This window comes from Erpetoichthys calabaricus, chromosome 1 (genome assembly GCF_900747795.2).
Source record: "Erpetoichthys calabaricus chromosome 1, fErpCal1.3, whole genome shotgun sequence".
NCBI classification, from domain to species: domain Eukaryota; kingdom Metazoa; phylum Chordata; class Cladistia; order Polypteriformes; family Polypteridae; genus Erpetoichthys; species Erpetoichthys calabaricus.
This window is the reverse complement of record NC_041394.2, coordinates 30,445,990-30,469,383: the sequence shown is the minus strand read 5'-3', so window position 1 is coordinate 30,469,383 and position 23,394 is coordinate 30,445,990.

Genomic DNA, 23,394 nt, shown 5'->3' with positions numbered 1-23,394 from the left:
ACCTTAAACTACAAAGGCAGATGTAACCAATCATGAAAAAGGTTATTTAACGTATGTAATTTCTAGTTGTGCTTGTCGTTGGTTCTCTATTAGAGCGTTGCAACATGGGAACCTCTAAAGAACTCTCTACTGATCTAAAAACCAAGATAATTTGTCGTTATGAATTATGAGAAGAAGGGTACAAGAAATTATCACAAAGGTTTGGACTGTCTGTCTCCACAGTCAGAAATGTAGTTAGGAAATGGAAGGCCACAGGAGCAGTCCTTGTGAAGGAAAGATGTGGTAGGCCAAGAAAAATATCTGAAAGGCACAGCCAAAGGCTGGTTAGAATGGTCACAGAAGAACCATAGACCACCTCCAGAGAGCTACAAGAACATCTGGCTGCTGATGGTGTCCAGACTTTGTACCGGGAATAGCTCGGTGGAAGGGTGATGCGCAAAAAGCCTTTTCTGAGTGAGGTATGCAAAAGCGCAGAAACATTTTGGAAAAAAATACTGTGGACAGATGAGACTAAGGTTGAGTTTTATGGTCACAACCAGAGGCGCTATGCATGGCGAAAAAAAGCACACAGCATTCCAGGAGAAGAACTTGCTGCCTAGTGTAAAATTTGGTGGAGGGTCCATCATGTTTTGGGGTTGTGTGGGTAGCACAAGTACTGGAAACCATATTAAAGTTGAGGGTTAAATGAATTCCTCCCAGTATCAGTGGAATGTTCAAGAGTCAGTCACAAAGTTACTTCGGGGTTGAATGTTTCAGCACGACGACGATCCAAAGCACCGCTCAAAATCTACCAAGGAATTCATGCAGAGGCACAAGTCTAATGTTCTAGAATGGCCATCCCAGTCCATCCTTGAAAATGTATGGATTGATTTGAAGTAGGCTGTCCATGCTCTGAAGCCATCAAACCTGACTGAACTGGAGGCATTTTGTATGGAAAAATGGTCCAAAATACTATCACCCAGAATTCAGAGACATGTCAGTGGCTATAGGAGGCATCCAAATGCTGTTATTTCAGCAAACAGGAGGCTGTACTAAATATCGGTGGGATTATTCCTTAGGGGTGCCCAAATTTATAAACCTGCCTATTTTTGTTGAAATGCATATTAAATTCGTTCTGTTGGTCCAACAAAAAATATTTCACTACTGAAATGTTGCTGTTTCCATAAGGTATAAAATATATTCAAATAAGTTGCTGCCTTAACTCTTTTGAGAGCTGAATATTTTTTCCAAACAACTGTTTTCTGAAAAGCACACAAAGCAATGGTCAGTCAGTCATTGTCCAACCTGCTATATCCTAATACAGGGTCACGGGGGTCTGCTGGAGCCAATCCCAACCAACACAGGGCACAAGGCAGGAACAAATCCCAGGCAGGGCGCCAACCCACCGCAGGACACACACAAACACACCAAGCACACACTAGGGACAATTTAGGATCACCAATCCACCTAACCTGCATGTCTTTGGACTGTGGGAGGAAACCCACGCAGACACGGGGAGAACATGCAGACTCCACACAGGGAAGACCCGAGAAGTGATCCCAGGTCTCCTAACTGCGAGGCAGCAGCGCTACCCACTGCGCCACCGTGCCACCCCAAAGCAATGGTTTCACACATTAATTAACATAAAACGTCTGTTGCCACGTGCCATGGCTGCTGTTGGCACACGTTCAGCATCTCTGGCGGCAGTGGTTGTGTGTAGGCACCTCGATGGTCAGAAGGAATGCACGGTGGGTCCACTGCCTGTATGTCTTCACACAGCAGGTAGGTGACGGTTGGCAGTCGCAGTGTGACGTGATCTGGTTTGTACCTCTTGTCATCATAAGGGGTGGTCCTCCCAGGCAAACACTGCTGTGGGCGTATCAGCCACACGAAAGTGTTCAGCGCCACGATCAGCTGGGGACCAATCAGATGATGCCGGTACCTCACTTTCATTTTCGATATTCATCTCCAGATCACTTGCATCAAACTCGGAGTTTGACAAGTCAGAGTCCTATTCAACAAAATTACGTAATTTGCTTTGGTCTCTCGGCAGATGTCGATGCCATTTTAGAGGTTGTTTGCTCTTCACTACTGCACGCATAGGGAATCGAGGTTTCCTTCTAGCAAAGAGAGTCAAACTAAAGCGTAACGGCGAGTTTTGTTGCAGTTTACAGCTGATTACCGTCCTGTACCCCTGAATTTTGACAAAAGTCGACATCAGCCCTGACAGAGTGAAAAGCTTAGCAAGTTATAAATTGATACAGGGATTTTTATCAGTTGTGCCCAAACTTCTACATAACACTGGGACATCACAGCCAAGTGGGAGAATGCTGACAGATCAGAGGTCCCATCCAGCAGCGAGAAGCCTCTGACGTCGTGCTGGATCTTCGTCATTATAACACTCACATAATTACGTATTCATAGAATTCCTGTCAGAACTGGCCTGTTATTAACACGTACCTTCATACACACTGAGTTCTGTAACCCCATTGGTTAAGCTGACATCAGCACTTTGCTTGTGTCCTTCACATTTTTCTACTTATGTCCCTAAACTGACTTACAGCTGTCATTGGTCAGTTTCCCTGCCTCTCTCTCTCTTAGCTGAATCACATGGATTTGTGAAATAAATAAATTGAAGCGAATAATCTTCTTGCTACAAAGGGCTTCTGAATATTTTCCAAATCTGCTGTGTATTCCGACTCCGAACGGCAGTGTGGCCCCCTCGTGGCTCATTTGTTGTTTGAACCTCCGCCACTGACTGACTGACTTGATGTCGATAGGCAGAACAATTCGGAGTGAGATTAGGCAGCCAAATGTAGAAGTGTGGGCTTCTACCAGGAGGTCCTGCCAAAATAGGCGCCCTCCTTGGGAGCCATGCATACCCCGAGTGTCGCTCTTGTTTTACGATCAAACTCTATAAAAGGGCTGAGCGGCGCTAACATCCTCTGTTGTTGATGAAGCCCAGCTGTGCGTCACCTGCTTACCATTACTAGAAAATGGCCTTGGATCTGGACAGCGGCCACCTCGGGCCGTGCTCTTTGAAGTGGTTGCGTTTTTATACCTTGCTGATTCTTTGGAAAGGAAACTCCATTTTTTTTAGGATTTATAGATATGTTTTTGCTGAACAGGTGCCTGATTGCTACTTTCCTCCATATTTTGTTTTTCTCTCCGTACACACGAAAGTGTTTTATTTTGTGATTCACAAGCCTAATGAATTGAGCATTTTGAGTACCAAGCAGCCAGTGTGCCATGCTTAATCAATCTCATTTGGAGACACAGGCCAACCAGTTCATCTTTGCTGCCCTTGGCACCTTTCACGCCAAGCACCACTGCAAAACACGCTCCTTTAGCTACCATTATTGTGTACTTGCAGAGGAGTAACATGTTTGAGGCTGGCAGCCATCCTGGGTGTGATGCCAGTCTATTGAAGGGTTCACCGTCACACTCACTGACACTCTCCAGGCGAGTGCAGGAGCTGCCAGTCGACCCAACAGCCTATCACTGTAGTGGGCGGGGGAGAAGTGTGAGTTTGGTGTGCCAGTGGTGATGCCAGCTGTTGTGTCACCCTGCTGCTCAAAATTCTGTAGTCAAACAAAGAGCTGGCTTTTTCAAACTCACTGTGTCTTAATTAAGGCCCACTGTGTCTTAATTCATAGAGACCCCCCGATATTAATATGGTTGGCATGGCCCTCTCGTAGATGTCCATCCATCCATCCATTATCCAACCTGCTATATCCTAACTACAGGGTCACGGGGGTTTGCTGGAGCCAATCCCAGCCAACACAGGGCGCAAGGCAGGAAACAAACCCCAGGCAGGGCGCCAGCCCACCGCAGGGCACACATACACACACCCACACACCAAGCACACACCAGGGACAATTTAGAATCGCCAATGCACCTAACCTGCATGTCTTTGGACTGTGGGAAGAAATCCACTCAGACACTAGGAGAACATGCAAACTCCACACAGGGTGGACCCGGGAAGCGAACCTGGGTCTCCTTACTGCAAGGCAGCAGCGCTACCCACTGTGTGACCGTGCTGCCTTCTCGTAGATGTTTACTGCTTTAAAGTTAGCCAAATGTTTTTCACCGTTTGAAAGTTTTCACTTTGAGTTTTTAGTGGATTTACACGATTGGAGCCAAAGGTTGAGTGGTGGCAGAGTGACGTCAGAAGACACGATAACTCAAAAGTGAGTCCGTTAATCTGAATGAAGCTGGGCGCCGTTATTAGTGTTGGAATGTTACACGACTGCTGAGATGGAGCCCAGTCTCTCCACTGGTTTGGACTCTGCACAAATAACCACCTATGCAATGTAGGGGAACAAATTATGACGAGGTCAGGGAGTCAAAAGGGAGATTTTTATTTTTTAAAAATGGATTTACATGTTACAGACCATAATTAAACTTTACCAGACACATTGAATCAAACACACAGCCATGTAGTCTTCACTGGCAGGAGAAAGGGTCATACTAGTGACTTGAGATGTGGCATTGTCACCGGATGGCACCTTTCCCACAACAGTGAGAAGACGCCCAGCGAGGACCCCTGACTCTACCTGTAAAACATGAGGCTGACACAAGGGGGCATCGCTGTGTGAGTAGAGCACAACCACAGATGGAGCTCCTGTGTAACTGGCCAAATGACCAACAATATGAAACACCACTTAGCCATTGGTGCACAGATGGCATTTAACCAACTACCCATAATAAACAAAAGTTTGAAATGTCAACTATAGAGCCCCAATGCAAATGCCTAGAAGAGCGAGAATATTAAATACTGATGAGGCCATAATGTGGAACAGCGAAGATAAATGCCTGCTTCTCAAAATCACGTTGTTCTGAATTTCTTTGCAGCAAAGTTCTTGATCAGATCACTAAAACACCATTTCTGAATCCAGATCACTCTCAATTGACATCAGAGCCAAATGTTTCAGTCTTTCTTGTCCCATTGTGGATTTGAGCCTATTCTTCAGTAGCCTGAGCTTGGAGAAAAATGACACACCGCTTGCAGATGTGATAAGCACTGGCAGGTCAAAGCAACGTCCACATTTAGACATTCAAAGGGGTTTTGTTTTCTTTCTAAGACAATCCAAAGTGCTGGAGCAGGAGAAATGCCTTTAGTGTTTATGGACAATCTGCCAACTACTGAGCCACCGTGCCTCAGACATACAAGACACAAAGGGAACCACAGCCACAAACTATCTATCTATCTATCTATCTATCTATCTATCTATCTATCTATCTATCTATCTATCTATCTATCTATCTATCTATCTATCTGGTTAGCAGTTTTGTTTATTTGTTGTAGCATTTACTGGACAGATTTTCAAGAAATACCAAAGATATCAAACATCACTATTTGACTTAAATCTGGTGTTGAACATTGGTTGAATGAACTCAAATTGCAGAAAAACGAGAAAGTGAAAGTTTGTTCTTTATATATTATGAAAGACAATAATGAAATAAATAACATCAAATGATTTCTTATTCCTTAGTGCTACATTAAATTATCCATCCATCCATCCATCCATCCATCCATCCATCCATCCATCCATCCTCTTCCGCTTATCCGAGGTCGGGTCGCGGGGGCAGCAGCTTGAGCAGAGATGCCCAGACTTCCCTCTCCCCAGCCACTTCTTCTAGCTCTTCCGGGAGAATCCCGAGGCGTTCCCAGGCCAGCCGGGAGACATAGTCCCTCCAGCGTGTCCTGGGTCTTCCCCGGGGCCTCTTCCCAGTTGGACGTGCCCAGAACACCTCACCAGGGAGGCGTCCAGGAGGCATCCTGATCAGATGCCCGAGCCACCTCATCTGACTCCTCTCGATGCGGAGGAGCAGCGGCTCTACTCTGAGCTCCTCCCGGATGACCGAGCTTCTCACCCTATCTTTAAGGGAAAGCCCAGACACCCTGTGGAGGAAACTCATTTCAGCCGCTTGTATTCGCGAACTCGTTCTTTCGGTCACTACCCATAGCTCATGACCATAGGTGAGGGTAGGAATGTAGATCGACTTTCAGCTCAGCTCCTTTTTCACCACGACAGACCGATGCAGCGCCCGCATTGCTGTGGACGCCGCACCGATCCGCCTGTCGATCTCACGCTCCATTCTTCCCTCACTCGTGAACAAGACCCCGAGATACTTGAACTCCTCCACTTGGGGCAGGATCTCGCTCCCAACCCTGAGAGGGCACTCCACCCTTTTCCGGCTGAGGACCATGGTCTCGGATTTGGAGGTGCTGATTCCCATCCCAGCCGCTTCACAATCCGCTGCGAACCGATCCAGAGAGAGCTGAAGATCACGGCCTGATGAAGCAAACAGGACAACATTATCTGCAAAAAGCAGTGACCCAATCCTGAGTCCACCAAACCGGACCCCCTCAACACCCTGGCTGCACCTAGAAATTCTGTCCATAAAAGATATGAACAGAATCGGTGACAAAGGGCAGCCCTGGCGGAGTCCAACTGTCACTGGACACGAGTTCAACTTACTGCCGGCAATGTGGACCAAGCTCTGACACCGGTTGTACAGGGACCGAACAGCCCTTATCAGGGGGTCCGGTACCCCATACTCCCGGAGCACCCCCCACAGGATTCCCCGAGAGACACTGTCGAATGCCTTTTCCAAGTCCACAAAACACATGTAGACTGGTTGGGCAAACTCCCATGCACCCTTCAGGACCCTGCTAAGGGTGTAGAGCTGGTCCACTGTTCCACGACCAGGACGAAAACTACACTGTTCCTCCTGAATCTGAGGCTCGACTATCCGATGGACCCTCCTCTCCAGGGGCCTCATGTATAACGCCATGCGTAGAACTCACACGATAACATGGAGTAAGCACAAAAGCGGGATTGTGCGTACGCACAGAAAAATCCAGATGCAGGAATCTGTGCGCACGCATACTTTCATGTTCTTCTACTACATAAATCCTGATTTGCGTGAAAAGTAACGCACGTGCACGCGCCTTCTGTCCCGCCCCAACTCCTCCCAGAATTACGCCTCTTTGAATATGCAAATCAATATAAATAGCCTTCTGAGAAAAGACAATGGGAAAAGCACGGGAGAAAATATAAGAATTTCAGCGAATACCAAGTGGAGGCAAAGGAAAAGCGTACTATTTGTTGGTTTAAACAGTGGTATAATCAACAAAAGGAAGCTGATCGAGTGACAGAGTGTCGGAGAAACTCGAAGGCTCAACTTCACAAAGTCGCACAGTGCCCGAAATAAAAAAGAAATCACATATCAAAGTCGCTGTGAAAAAGCGAATCGTAGCCCACCGTCTGAGTGTCATATGAAAGCTTATTAGGGTACAGACAAAAAACATAGGCACACAGTGGGAAAAAAGCACGAAATGTCAACTTTAATCTCGAAATTTCCACTTTAATCACGTAGTTTATTTTGCCATTAAAGTAGAACATCATAAAGTTCATCTTAAAATCGTTTAATTTACTAGTTTCTCAAATCCCATTGTAACTAAAGTGGCATGTTAAATGCTTTGTTCTGTATTTGATCTTCCATGTGCTCTGTGTGTGAATCACTACCTGCTTTTTAAACGGGCTTTCTCTTTCTCCGACAGGACACATAATCCATTACATTCGTGATATTACAGCTCTCTGAATAATTAAAATACTGAGATGTATACGTGATATCTTTTTCATGATGATAGGAATGAAAGCATGTTATTAAACATGGGAACACGGTGGCGCAGTGCTTGTTCATGTCTCACGCAAGAGGCTTGCTGCGCCATGCGCAACCTTCAATGAAATAATTTATCACAGCAGTACTGTCTCTTTCAAACGTACTAACCTCCAATTCCTGTCCTTACTTTTCTTTCTCCAAAAACTCAATCGCCACACTATAAGCTATGTAATAGACGTGAAGCCATCTGTAAGCTTAGAACTTCGATTCTTCAAAACTTTTAAGGAACATTGAAATATCTTAGTAGTACGTGTTTAATTATTATATCCGTCTATCTTTCCAGTGTCGCGTCAGCACCAGCAAGAATACAGCGCAAGGCAGGAACAATTACTGAACTAGCTAGCGCTGCAGCACCGTGTCCTCACATGTTTAATTATTAACAATACAGATTATTTAAATGAAGTTAAAGTTTTATCTGTATAATATAATCAACATGTTTTGCTGCATTTCGTCTTAGAAATGAATACCGTCATCACATGTAATACGCGCTTTATAAAGTGGCGCAGGTTGTGCAATATTATAACTGTAGTGCAAGTTTACAGTGGGATAATTGTACTTATAAGTCCAAATATTTCTACAAGGAGCACTTGATGGACTGATTTAGTACGTTTAGAGTTCTTGGGATGAAACTGTTTCTAAACCGCGAAGTCCGTACAGGGACTAAAGCGTTTACTGTGGCTCAGGCAGCATCTGCTTCATGCTGTATACCGATATTTCTCTTTCCAATCAGCTGCTGCTGTGATTCCCCACTCAGATACAGTAATATAAATACTCCGAGTGGTGCAGTGAGAGTAATGTGGAAAAAGATGATCTGCTGTGGCAGCCCTTAACGGGATCAGCTGAAAGAACATGCAGTGAGAGTAACAACGCTAAAGCAGTTATGGTATTTGGAATACTATGGCTATTCCCTGGACCATTGTATTGCTACAGGTTAATTACAATCAGATGCATTACACTAATAAACAATATGCAGTTAATTTCAGTGTATTTATAAAGCCGCGCCAGGAATGTGGATTTAAGAAAGAAAGAGTGATCACACAGGAACAGTAGCACTGCTTTGACACTGGGTGCCGCCAGTCTGCAAAACCGGGCGGATAAATTGCGTACGCCAAGGAATGAGTTACCGTGGAAATGTGCGTGGCTTTACGCCAAGTTTAGGTTTTATACATCGCGATTTGAGCGTGGAAAGGTTCGTACGCAACATTTCTGTGCGTACGCACCGTTTATACATGAGGCCCCAGGACACCTGAATAGACTTTTCCAGGGAGGCTGAGGAGTGTGATCCCTCTGTAGTTGGAACACACCCTCCGGTCCCCTTTCTTAAAGAGGGGGACCACCACCCCGTTCTGCCAATCCAGAGGCACTGTCCTTGATGTCCATGCGATGTTGCAGAGACGTGTCAACCAAGACAGCCCTACAACATCCAGAGCCTTGAGGAACTCCAGGCGTATCTCATCCACCCCCTGGGCCCTGCCACCAAGGAGTTTTTTGACAACCTCGGTGACCTCTGTCCCAGAGATGGGGGAGCCCACCTCCGAGTCCCCAGGCTCTGCCTCCTCACTGGAAGGCATGTTAGTGGGATTGAGGAGGTCTTCAAAGTACTCCCCCCACCGACCCACAACGTCCCGAGTAGAGGTCAGCAGCGCACCATCCCCACCATATACAGTGTTGACACTGCACTGCTTCCCCCTCCTGAGACGCCGGACGGTGGACCAGAATCTTCTCGAAGCCGTCCGAAAGTCGTTCTCCATGGCCTACCCAAACTCCTCCCACGCCCGAGTTTTTGCCTCAGCAACCACCAAAGCCGCATTCCGCTTGGCCTGCCGGTACCTATCAGCTGCCTCCAGAGTCCCACAGGACAAAAGGGTCCTGTAGGACTCCTTCTTCAGCTTGACAGCATCATTAAATTATAGGTTGGATCAAATCTAATGACTTACCCATCAGTGTTGGTCCCCCTATTATTTTCAGTTTAAAATAAGTATTAAAATGATTAATTGTTCCTTTTATTAGACCCAAGAATGTTTTAAACCATGCATGAACTGATTTCTTATTCCTTATTAATACATTAATACTGTTGGCATGTGACGAACAGACGCGATCCTTCGCAATTGATTTGACTTGTGGACATCACGGGTTTATCGTGCTGTCCTCTCCATTAGCGATTGCCTGTACTGAAGAGGATACGTGCTGTATTCGTGAGGACAAATCCATCGAGACAAAAAACATTTAGAAAAAGCTGTAAAATGATATACATTGTATGCATGGTTCTTCATTCATATTCTAATCTCTACACACTTAAAAAATTCGAGCATTGCGCCCACGCAATTCTCACATGTGAATGAGCCGTCGAAAGTTGCATTCTTGCGGGGATTCTTTGCTACGAGCCGAGCATTCGTAAAGGCCAGTGACCTTTTTTTTTTTTTTTTTTTTTTAAAGAATAGATTTTGGATCTTGCAATGATGATTAGAGAATGACTGGTCTAGTATTGATTTCTGTGCAAGCCCTGATCGTGATTTTGAGGACTGAATTGGATACAACACCCGCAGCAAAACGGCGCAATAACACCATACGTATATATTATAAGTTCCGTGTCACGGAGTAAACTATGAGCATTCCAGTTTGGAGCTGAGGAAAGAGGCATACCTCCCGATTGGATGGTTAGCATTCAGAAATGCCATTGGCTAGAAGAACGAAGTCCCGCCCTTGCCTCGCTGCTTTCACTCACATGTAATTTTGGCTGTTAACTTACGCAAGAGCGCAATGAAGTAAAGTCACAGTCAAAAGTAGCACAGAATGCGAACAAAAATCAGTGAATGCAGAACACTCGCCAAGTGCCTCACACGCGCTCAAAACTCACGCCTACAAAATTTGTTCAACATGTAAAACGAGCGTAAAAAATGTGTGGTACTCAGACATGGGCTTTTGGGAGGAATCAAACTCCGTAATCAGGCTGCTCTGTACATTTGATTTACCTTCCACAACCTGCTTTTTTAAAAACTACAACCTATACTTCTTGCGATTTGTTTTTACATTTACTTGTGTATTATCATTTTATTTATGCAGATTTTTTAAGTTGCTGCTAATGAAAGTGTTTGTCAATTAGAAATATAATGAGGAAGGATCATTTCTGTACAACATTGAGTCCATTCAGTAACTCATTTGTGACTCACCATTAAAATAAACGTCAGCGGGCACTGACTTTGCATCTTTTGCACCCAAGGACCAGAAAGGAGGACTGTGGCCAGGGTTGCCAGGTTCCTACAATATTTATAGCTCAATGACAGCTTTAAAATAGCAAAATTGCCCCCCAAAAAATAGCCCAATGCATGTGGTAAACTAAACCACACAGCAGAAAGTCTGAGGGTGGTGTTGGAGCGAGGGGGTTAGGTACATAGCAAAGCACGAATTGGGGGTCCTCTTTGAGATATTTCAGACAATATTTCACACAATGGGGGTTAGAATGGTAAAGAACATTATAAAGGATCAAATAGCAGGGAAAGGGATGCAAGATGGGTGAAAATCATGGTATAAATTCATGTGGGGGGATTTCAAAAAATAGCCCAATGCTTGTGGTAGACTAAACAACACACCAGAAAGTCTGCGGGGGGTGTTGGAGCAACGGGGTTAGATATGTGCAAAGCACGAGTTGTGGGTCCTCTTTGAGGTATTTCAGAGTGATAGAATGGGTATGTACCCTCACACAATGGGGGTTAGGATGGTAAAGAACATTATAAAAGATCAAATAGCATAGAAAGGGGTGTAAGATGGAGGAAAAACATGGTACAAAATTCATTGGGGGGTGGGTTCGAAAAATAGCCCAAAATCCTGCATTGTTTTTTAAAAAGTAGCCCAAAAAAACACGAAAGGCCATTTTTTTCCCTGCAGGTAGCGATCACAAATACTGAAGCACAATTGGGCAAGAAAACCGCAGGCTTGGCAACACTGGCTGAAGGAGCGGGCAGAGTGCGGCGGACTGAAGTAACTCGAGAGTTTGACATGTTGAAGAGATCAGGAGTGCTCACAAAGCATCATGGGGTGCTGAGTTTGCTTAAGCTGGCTGCATGGGGAGATAACTCAGTGAACGAGGCCACTGGCAAACCCAACAAGCTTGTTGCCGAAAGCATTTTTTGGGGGTTTCTGGGCTGTTGCTCTGGTTAGCCCCTGCTGTAATCCAGCCCTGGTTCTCCTAGATTTGCCCCAGTCAGCTGTAAATGCCAACAACAGCTCAGCCACAAAGTGGCAGACCACACAAACTGGCAGAGTGGTGCTATCACGTGATGAAGCCCCCCCTCACAATCGAGTTCTAAACTGCCTCTGGAAGCAACATCAGCACAAGAACTGTGTGTTGAGTAGCGGAGGGTGGGGGGCTCTCTTGTAGGAGATGGAGAAAATTCTGTTAGGAGACCACCATCCTTGCAAACGAAGAGATTGCAGGCAAGGGTGCTTGTATTTCTGTTAGGAGAATTGGGCTGGTGGGCTGGTGGGTGTTCCCCCTCAGAGACGGACAGACAGCAGGCTGGTGACCCTGGTGGAGTCTGCTACAATTCCAATGAGGTAACTGCCGCTGTGAGTGAGCGTACCGAACTCCAAAGACTAACAAGTGCAATAACAACATTTACTTCTAGAGTACATTTTCATGATGTAGCGGCGGATGGCACTGACTTCCAAGGAGGATCTGTGGCGCCGCAGCTACAATGAAACAGTTAATTATTATTAAATTTATGCTGTGTTTTAAAATAGTTCTTGTGTTTAATGTTGGGTTACAGCTTTTGGTAACGGAGGCTGGAGTTTGCCTACCACCACTAACCGATGCTGCCTGGCGTATGAGTCCGGGTATCGGGACTAGAGAGGTGTGCTGAAGTTGAATATTGCCATTTTGTAGTCATCGCGTTACTTGAATATACAACTCTACAAGAAAATGTGTTTTTTTATACATTGAGTGGGTCTGTGTGTCACAATATAAATGGTGGATGAAGAAGGAAAAGTTTCTGTGAATTAAAAATCAGATTAGGCAATACTAAATAACAAAGAATAAAGTAAGGAGGAGGACAGAAGAAACAAAACAAAAACAAAATCTGCAGGGGCTCCAAGGCCATGAGACCACCCAGGCCCCTCTAGGCATTCTACCTAACATTAATGACCTCAGTCAGTCCTCGTGGCGTTCAGGGATCACATGGAAGAACTTGATGATGACGGTCATGTGGACTTCTGGCCTTTAATCCATCAATGTAGGGACATCACGGTGCTTTGATCAGGTGGTGGTGGCGCAGATCAACACCACAGAAAACCAGAAAAAGAACAGAAGAGAAAGTAGGGGTTAGTATGGATTGTGGAGCCACCAGGAATGATGATGATAATTAAATGCATATACAGAGCATCAGGATTACACTAAAATGAAGCCATGTTAAAGTAATTTATTTAAATCTTTGTAAACCATAAGTCAATTCTAAACAACACGGGTAACCAGTGTAGTGACGTCAGAACTGGGGTGATGTGCTCGGATTTCCTTTTCCTCTGGCTGCTGCTTTCTGCACTTGTTGTAACTGATTGTTGGCTGTCTTGGGTGGTCCTGAGAGGAGTGCGTTACAGTAATCAAGTCGACAACAACAACAACAACTCCATTTATTTCTATAGCACATTTTCATACAAATGATGTAGCTCAAAGTGCTTTACAAGATGAAGAAAGAGAAAAAAGACGAAATAAATAAGAAAATAAAATTAGGGAACACTAATTAACAGAATAAAAGTAAGGTCCGATGGCCAGGGAAGATGGAGAAAAAAAAATAAAAATCAGCAGGGGCTCCGAGGGCACGAGACCAGCCAGCCCCCTCTAGGCATTCTACTTAACATCAATGACCTCAATCAGTCCTTGTGGTATTCAGGGTTCACATGGAAGTCGACTCAAAACACCTGCCGATACTCCATCATGGTGAGTCCTGGTTGACTTCAAGCACTGTCGGTATGCTGGGAAAAACTTGCCAAACTTCAAATAACACAATGTAGGACCACTGGTGTGGCGTGGGTAGAGGTGTAGGACAGGGTCATATTTGGGATCCTTTCACGACAAAACAGCAGCCAGCCTGTCCATGTGAGGATGTGCGCCAGACAGGCCAGGACCCCGAGTGACTTCTTGCTGGTCACATCGAGGGTTTGTTTCCCACCTTGTATCTCAAGCAGCCTAGATGAACCCCACTGTACCAGAATTCAGAGAAGGAGTCGATGGGTGGATAATTCCGAGAAGTTCGAAACTCTTGGCTTAGTTAAGTGTAAGCCAGCACCACATTCACATCTGCAGATTGGTTTAGTTGACCTGTTTGGTCACACGCGTGGACGTGGTAGTGACGCGGAGTTGGACGATTTCTTTAACATATTTTGAGAAGTTCATAAATGCGAAGGCTAAACCCACTCAAGTGTCTGAGGCAGTGGTATTCATCCATCCATCCATCTTCCAAACCCACTTTTCCTGCTACTGGGCTGACACCCACCTACTGCACTTCATGGCCTCCTCCAATTTAAGGTCACCATCTGAACCTTCATTTTTAACTAGAGGGCTGAAGAAAGGCAGCATCTACCTCTGCAGGAACCAGCCCTGGGTGGGCGCCTGTCCACCAACTCACACCTACATGCACTCCTCTGTCCATCCCGTTGCTTTGAGGAGTTCGCCAAACCCTGTTAAGGTTAAGGTTAGGGTTAGGGAAAGAGCAGGGTTCCCATAGGCTGCGGTTAGAGTCAGGCGTCATCCAGAAAATCATAGGACAGTCCTGTCACACATGCATGTCTTTCAGATGGAGGAGAACAGCAGAAAGTGCGCAGCAACCACCTCGTGCAGAGCATTCAGAAAGTGTTCAGACCTTTCTCTTTGTGTTTGCAGTCTGGCGCTTTGTTCATTTAAATTCCTCACATCATGCGATGCACAAAACCCCAGAATGACAAAGCAGAAACAGGATTTGCTACAAATAAAAAAACTGAAATGTCACCTTGACACACAGGGCTTGGCTCAGGTGCATCCCCTTCACTGAGAAGTTTCCACACCTTGTTTGGAGTCCCCCCGTGGTCAAATCAGATGATCGGACTGACCAGGAAAGACTCACACCTGTCTGTAGAGGGTGCAACAGTTGAGATAAAACCAAACCATGTCACTTTTTTGGTATCGAGACCCACTTTTTCCCCATGCAAATGTTTTTGTGACCCACCTGAGGGTGGGCGAGTCATCCTTGTTGAATCACGTGTGATTGTCCAGACTGGGGGGAGTGGTCAGAGTTTGGTAATTGGTCCCCGAGCATGATCATCAAACAGTTCAGCTTAATGAGTCCCTTGGGGAAATCGAGCACAAACGTCAGAGCGGTGACATGCTGTGACCCTCCACGACCCACTACCATTATAAACTAACGTGACCCACCACCAGCAGAAAGGAGAGATGCTGGCTTAGAGACTGGATTGTGTCGAGGCCCAGCATTCTGCAGCCCTGAAGCACAGAGGAATTCATAATATTTGAATGGATGAAGTCTGGGACAGCAACACTTTCTAGAGGTGGATTCCTGGACAAGCAGAGGATTGTGGGGGAGAAGGGCTTGTGGTAAGAGTGGTCCCGATGGTCACCCTGACTGAACTCAGGAGAACCAGTGTGGAGATGGGAGGAACGTCCACCAGGACCACCAAAACTGTAATACTCCACCAATCTGGGTTTTGTGGCAGGCTGGCCAGACTGATGTCTCAGTAAAACAAACATGGTAGCCCTCCTCGGTACAAGTGCATGAAAGCTCACTTGGAATATGAGAAAAAGGCACCTAAAGGACTCTCTTACTGCGAGAAACAAGATACTCTGGCCTGATGAAACCAAAATTAGTGTCATGGCTGGAGGAAACTGGTCACCACTCATCACCTGGGTAATGCCATTCCAATAGTGACACGTCTGGTGGTTTGGGCGTCTGCAACTGGGAGAGGCCGGTCAGGTTTGAAGAAAAACTGAATGGAGCAAAGTACAGAGATAACCTCAATGAAAACCTGAGCATTCTGGACCTGAGACTGGGTTTTTGGTCCAACAACAGGACAAAGCAAAGTCAACACAGAAGTGGCTTAGGGACAACCCTGGGAATGGTCTTGAGCGGCCCAGCCAAAGCCTCGAGTTGAACCCAATCAAACGTCTCTGGAGCGACCTGAACATGGCTGCCCACTGATGGTCTCCATGCGTCCTGACCAAGCTTTAGAGGATCTGCAGAAAGGAACGGCAGAAAATCCAGTGGTGTGAAGCTTGTCAGGTGAAATTTAAGGAGACACTGAGTTGGAAAGGCTGTTAAAGCGTCTGCAACTATATAACTGAGTAAAGGGTCTGAATTCCTGTGTCAACGGGATATTTCAGGTTTTTTTCAATTTTAATATAAACTGCTCAAAGAAATGAAGCAGTTTGAAGCAAAATTAACACTTTGAAAACACATCAGACCTCAATGGGAAAAAAATCCTGCTGGATATCTCTACTGATATGGACTGGTAATGTGTTAGGAATGAAAGGACGTCACATCGTTTGATGGAAATAAAAATTATCAACTTAGAGGGCTGAATTCAAAATCACCCTGAAAATCAAGGAGAAAAAATGATGTGGCACGCAGCTGAGTCCATTTTGCCGAAACTCCAAATCGTACTCAGTAGTTTTTATGCCCAGGTGTCCTGGGGGATCTCCTCCCAAATCTGGACCAGGGCATCACCGAGCTCCTGGACAGTCTGAGGTACAAACTGGTGGCGTCAGATGGTCCGAAACATAATGTCCCACCCAGAGGCGAGCGTGGGGGCCAGTCAATGGTATCAATTCCTTCATCCTCCAGGAACTGCCTGCATACTCTTGCCACGTGAGGCCGGCCGGGCATTGTCGTGCACCAGGAGAGACCCAGGACCCACCTCACCAGCACAGGGTCTGACAGTGGGTCCAAGGATTTCATCCCAATACCTAATGGCAATCAAGGTGCCGTTGTCTAGCCTGTAGAGGTCTGTGTGTCCCTCCATGGATATGCCTCCCCAGACCTTCACTGACCCACCACCAAACCGGTCAGGCTGAACGATGTTACAGGGAGCATAACATTCTCCATGGCTTCTCCAGACCCTTTCATGTCTGTCACATGTGCTCAGGGTGAACCTGCTCTCATCTGTGAAAAGCACAGGGTGCCAGTGGTGGACCTGCCAATTCTGGTATTCTATGGCAATTGCCAATCAAGCTCCATGGTGCTAGGCAGTGAGCACAGGGCCCACTAGAGGACGTCGGGCCCTCAGGCCACCCTCATAAAGTCTGTTTCTGACTGTTTGGTCAGAGACATTCACACCAGTGTAGAGGTCATTTTGTAGGCTATGGCAGTGCTCATCCTGTTCCTCCTTGCCCAAAGGAGCAGATACCAGTGGGTCCTGCTGATGGGTTAAGGACCTTCTATAGCCTTGTCCAGCTCTCCTAGAGTAACTGCCTTTCCCCTGGAATCTCCTCCATGCCCTTGAGACTGTGCTGGGAGACAAAGCAAACCTTCTGGCAATGGCACTTATTGATGTGCCATCCTGGAGAAGGTGGACTACCTGTGCCACCTCTGAAGGGTCCAGGTATCGTCTCATGCTACCAGTAGTGACACTGACTGTAGCCAAATGCAAAACTAGTGAAAAAACAGATTAGGAGTTAAAAATGTCAGTGGCCTCCACCTGTTAAACCATTCCTGTTTTGGGGGTCGCCTCATTGTTACCCCTCTAGTGCACCAAAGCAGCCGAAATTGATTAACAAAACCCTCTGCTACTTAACTGAGCAGATCAATAGCCCAGAAGTTTCATTGACTAGATGCTGTACTCAGATTAAAAAGTGCTCCTTTAATTTTTGAGCAGTATATTTGCAAAGATGTGGTGACAGCTGATGACGCTATACCAGCGCTTAACCCAACACAGACGGGAGGCACTAATAAAACACAAATGTCCTTTATTGATTCTTTGCTCGTGTGGAACGTCTTCCTCATTCCCACAACACAGTCCCCAAAAACACACCACAATTCTTAGTCCTCTTCTCTCTGTCTCCACCACTCCTCCTCTCCTGAGAGCTTCGTCCACCTTCCACCCGACTCTGGCTCCCTGAGTAGTGTCCGCTGGTCACCCAGAAGTGCTCCAGGTACTTGTTGCCCCACTTCTGGCAGCACTTCCGGGTGTACTTGAAGAACCGCCCCCACGGGCTCAGGAATAGTTGCAGCGCCCCCTGGCGGCACCCCCAGATCCCAACAAGACTGTAACAAACTCCAGTTCTCATGAAGGTACAGCTGCCATCCAGGGGAGGAGATGCTCTGTCCACACTCGCTCCCCCAGTCCTTCCAAGACAGAGGCGTCCCGGCCGGGCAAAGGGCCCCGGCCATCCATGACAAAGTCTAAAATCCTGTTGACATTCTGGGCTATCGAGTATTGCTTGGTGAGGGAAAAAAAAGAATTTTGAAATGATTTGCTGCAACATAACAAACTCTGAAACAAAAGTGCAGCGGTCTGAACACTTCTGAAGACTCCACATACTGAACCAGCAGTGCTGACCCCCCGTGCCACCTTTAAATGCTGTCACCTGCCGATTCCCTCAACAGGCCGGCTGTATGCCCCCCAGAGTTTGGTGAGAATAAAAATGGCAGCTGGAGACTGCACGTGAGTTTGAAACCCGGTGATAAAAAATCGGTGGGTTGCAGGGACCTCCTTCCATAATTCTGTCCACCCTGCAGATGAATTGAGTCCCGTGTCGTGCTGTGGGTCATTCTGTGGCTTTGTACAAAAAAAGTTGGAAACAATTAAGTTATTAGAATTATACTGTTTCCTTTTGGGCCAATAAATAATGTAAAACAAGCTGTTGGTAATTAATAAACGATGAAGTTGCGCCATATTCGTGCCGGAACTGTGCGTGTCCCTTGTGTCTCCTCTTGGCTGCCAGAGATAATTTTTTAAAATCAAGATTGGCCTCCCAGCGCTCTCATCCATCTGGTCGGCTTTGTTGTATTCCCGGCCTTTTTGGCTAACAGGATTTTGTCGAGGACGACATGTTTTAGCACCTTTCTGTACTCCTCCTTCCTAAGGATTCGCTCTTCTCAATTGCCTTTCATTTGGCTGACGGACAGCTCAGTGGCTCAGCAGTTAGTGTTGCTGCCTCACAGATTCAGCATCCTGAGTTTAAGGTCTGTGTTGTATTTTAGTGCTTTTCTGTCACAGTGTTACATTATTCAGATCACACCTTGCTGCCGGGTTCAAATCTTCACTCCTTGTCCGTGGGGAGTTCTTCCTGTGTTTTTGTGGGGTCTCCCTCCCAGCACCTTGCATGTGTTAGATTAATAGGGGAATCCTAAATTGGCTCTGATTGTTTGTGTGATTGACTTTGCCCTGTCCTGGGTTGCTTCCTGCCTTATGCCCAGTGCTGTCTGAAAATGTTACGCTATGTACTGAATCTTGTATACAAAAAAAAAAAAAAAAATCAAAAAAACTTACAACTCATAATGGTCAATTCCTGGGGGTCTCACAGTGAACCACTGGTGGAAGTGAACCAACAGTTTACCCAAAAAGCAAGACAGCCGAGTCTGATTGAAACGTAAGATCATTGGGCAAGTTATTAGGAACACCAGTACACCAAGTTATACGTGCAATTATATGACCAGCCAATCATATGGCAGCAGAGTAATGCATACAATCATGCAGACACAGGTCAGGCGCTTCAGTTCATGGTCACATTAAACACCAGACTGGGATCTCAGTGATTTCAGCTGCGGCAATGAGTGCTGGTGCCAGATGGGCTGCTTTATATATTTCTATAAATGCTGATCTGCTAGGATTTTCACTCACAACAGTCTCTAGAGTTTACTCAGAATTGTGCGATTAACAAAAAACATCCAGCGAGCAGAGTGGTAGTTCTGCAGACTGAAAGGCCTTGCTGATGAGAGGGGTCAGAGGAGGATGGCCAGACTGATTTGACCTGACAGAAAGGCTAACCACTCTGTACGACTGTGATGAGCAGAAAGACATCTCAGAATGCACAACATGTTGAACTTTGATGTGGGTGGGCTACAACAGCAGAAGACCACATCGGGTTCCACTCCCGTCTGTCAAGAACAGAAAGCTAACGCTGCAGTGGGCACAGGCCCACCAAAACTGGACAGATGAAGGCTGGGTCTCAGTTTCTGTTAAAGCAGACCGTTGGTAGGCTCGGAATTTACAGCCAAAAGCATGAATCCCCCAACCTGCCTTGTGTTAACAGTCCAGGTTTGATGGTGTGAAGAATGTTTTCTTGGCCTGCTTTGGGCCCATCAATACCAATCGATCATCTTTTGAATGCCATGGTGTTTCTGAGTATGGGTGCTGACCATGTGCACCCCTTCATGGCAACAATGTACCCATTTTATAATGGCTCCTTCCAGCATGACAAAGCACCATGTCACAAAGCAAAAGTCATCTCCAACTGGATTCATGAACATGACAATGAGTGCAGTGTTCTTCACTGGCCTTCCCAGTCACCAGGTCAACAGAACACCTTTGGAATGTGGTGGAACGGGGGAAACACAACATAAATGTGCAGCTGACAAATGTAGACCAGAAACTCAAAGGGATGTTTCTAACATCTTGTGGAATCCATGCCATGAAGAACTGAGGCTGTTCTGAGCGCCAGAGAAGGCCCTAGATAGATAGATAGATAGATAGATAGATAGATAGATAGATAGATAGATAGATAGATAGATAGATAGATAGATAGATAGATAGATAGATAGATAGATAGATAGATAGATAGATAGATAGATAGATAGATAGATAGCTTTTAGCTAGAGGACCCCCTAAACTGTGGAGTGGTCTGCCTGCTACTATAAGGGATGCCCCTTCGGTCTCAGCTTTTAAATCCCAGCTGAAGACTCACTACTTCAGTTTAGCACACCCTGACTAGAGCTGCTGATTAACTGTACAGACTGCATCTCTGTTAGTCATTAGCACTAAAACATAAGTGGATACTAACCCTCACCTATTCTGTTTCTCTTCTTGGTACTCAAATGTGGCACTTGGTGCCACTGCCCACCTGCCAAGTTGTTTTACTTGCCTAAGGTAAAGTCATCCCTGATGGAGGATCGCAGGAAACGTTGGGTAGAGGGGTCCTTTTATCGAATTGGCTGGCCCAGCGCTGTCTCAGCTGTGGAATGGCCAATAGGGAGAGGTAGCTTGATGGCTGAGGTCTCCAGGACTCTGAACAAATCCAAATCATATTATGGGATATCATGTACTGTTAAATTCTGCTCTGTACTTGTAATATTTTTATTTTACTTTTATATTGTATTAAAGATTACTTGTGTTCTGTTCTGTGTATTGTATTGTATTGACCCCCTTCTTTTTGACACCCACTGCATGCCCAACCTGCCTGAAAAGGGGTCTCTCTTTGAACTGCCTTTCCCAAGGGTTCTTCCATTTTTTTTGGGGGGGTTGGGGGTTCTTTGTCTTCTTAGAGAGTCAAGGCTGGGGGGCTGTCAAGAGGCAGGGCCTGTTAAAGCCCATTGCGGTACTCCTTGTGTGATTTTGGGCTTTAAAAGAAATAAATTGTATTGTATTGTATTGTATTGTATTGTATTGTATTGTATTGTATAGATAGATAGATAGGGAAAAAATGCACTATATATTAAATAGACAGATAGGGAGGAAAGGCACTATATACATATTTATAAAATATATAATATACATAGATATGTAATGAATGAGTGTTAATAACAGTGTGCCCAGTTTCAAGATAATCCTAATAAGATGCTCCCACCTCCTCCTAGTGAGTGAAGTGGATAAATTCAGGTGGCATTTCAAAGTCTGGATGGCACATTTCAGCTTTCATTGTAATCGGCTCGCTTTCTTAGTATATTTTGTTCACTTAAGTCTGCTCCAGACGCCATTCTTCTTTCCCTCTCTGTCTGATTATATCAGATGTAACCTGTCCAGCATTTAATAGCATCTGAAATTTGAGGGTTAAGCCCGCTCTCCACAATACCCCAAACTCCGACCGTATCTAAGCTCACCATAACTCACAGGTGGTCAAGGTTGTCCAGTTTTGAATCCTCTCCACCTTGGCTTCATCATCACTCTGGATCTTCATCTTTGCCCTCATCCTCAGATGAGCTATTTGTCCTACAGGATGTAATGGAGGTCCTCAGGCGGTGCTGATCACAGTGCTATCGGGTGAACACGAGCGAGAATATTTAACATACCGCACTTTATATTAATCGGAGTCTCTTACATTCTCAGATGTCGTAGATGTAAGTTTGCCTTCAGATTCTCTACTCTCACACGTGTACCTGTGCCCACTTGGAGTCTGCCCGTTTATTTATTTAAAATTCAGAACGCCATGAGCCTCTCTCATCACAACGTGGAATAAAATACCAAGTCGTGTGGCAGCGAGTGAGACTGTAGGGACCTTCAAGTCTTGATTTGATGTTATTTTGGAGAAGTGACGAGCCTGTGGATCTGAATGGCCTGTTCTTGTCAAATTGTTCTAATGATGGCATTACAAGAGACACACACACACACAAACACACTCACACTCTTACTGCTCACACACCTACGCAGAGCTGGAAGATGAAGTCATGGGTGTCTCCTGCATGGACCTTACACACTCTCCCTGTGTCCACGTGCACGTCCTCTCTCGGTCCAAAGACATGCAGGTCAGGTGGATCAGAGCCCCTAAACTGGTCCCATTTGGGCATGTTCACCCTGTGAGGGACTGGTGCCCTGCCCGTGGATTGTTCCTGCCTTGCGCCCACTGTTTGCTTGGCAGGCGTCATAGCCCTGCTCTAGATAAGCGTCTTTAGAAGATGGACAGATAGATGGATGGGTCTCGCATTAAGGAGGAGGTGTAGAGTGAAGCACCAGCCTCATGACTGCACAGTCTGCCTAAATGACAGCCCTTACATGGTCTCTTTCATAGTGACCGTGTTTAAGAATTATTTTCGTGAGTCCCATGGTAGGGCTGCAGTATCAGTTTTACAGGCTCACAGTTCAACACCCTCAAAACAAGAAGGCATTTCTTTCCTAAACCAAAAACTTGATATAGCGCCTTTCCTAGTGAACAATATACAGGTTGCCTGTCACATGCCTGTGTGTACAGCTGACGGTTTAAGGGCTCTGGTGATGGTAATTCTCTGCCGCTCCAGGGGATGGCGCTCTGTGGTAAACGCCTTCCCTTTCCCTCCCTCTGTAGACCTGAGGATTGACGGCTTTTCCACCAGTGATGTCACTTCCAGTCTCCTTCTGCCTGGACCCGCCTCTTCCTGCTGGAAGTACACATAAGCTGAAGCTCCGCCCTCTGAGTCAGTCAGAACCAGACTCCAGTCGGGACAGACGTATCTTTAACTCTCTTAATCGCATTTTATTTATTTATTTTTAGTTTCAGTTATACGTGGTTTGTCCACACGTGTGACAGCCCATCTTATTGTGTCAGCTTGTTAGTGTTGGCCGAGCCTCTGCTAACAGCGTGCTGGGTGATTCAGCATCTGCTTTTACTGATCGCGGGCCCCCACTGGACACATCGGGGGCTTAAACAGGTATACTTGGTATTTAACAGCACAGCTACTTCTGCACACCCAGAACACTACAGATACAACGATTCACTCAGGTGGGCAGCCAGGGGCAAAGATTAAACTTCAAGCCACTTGTCTCACCATCTACTTAAATGTCAAACTTTATATAGTGCCTTTCATATTGTCTGACCTCCTAGCTGGTTCTATTTTTCTA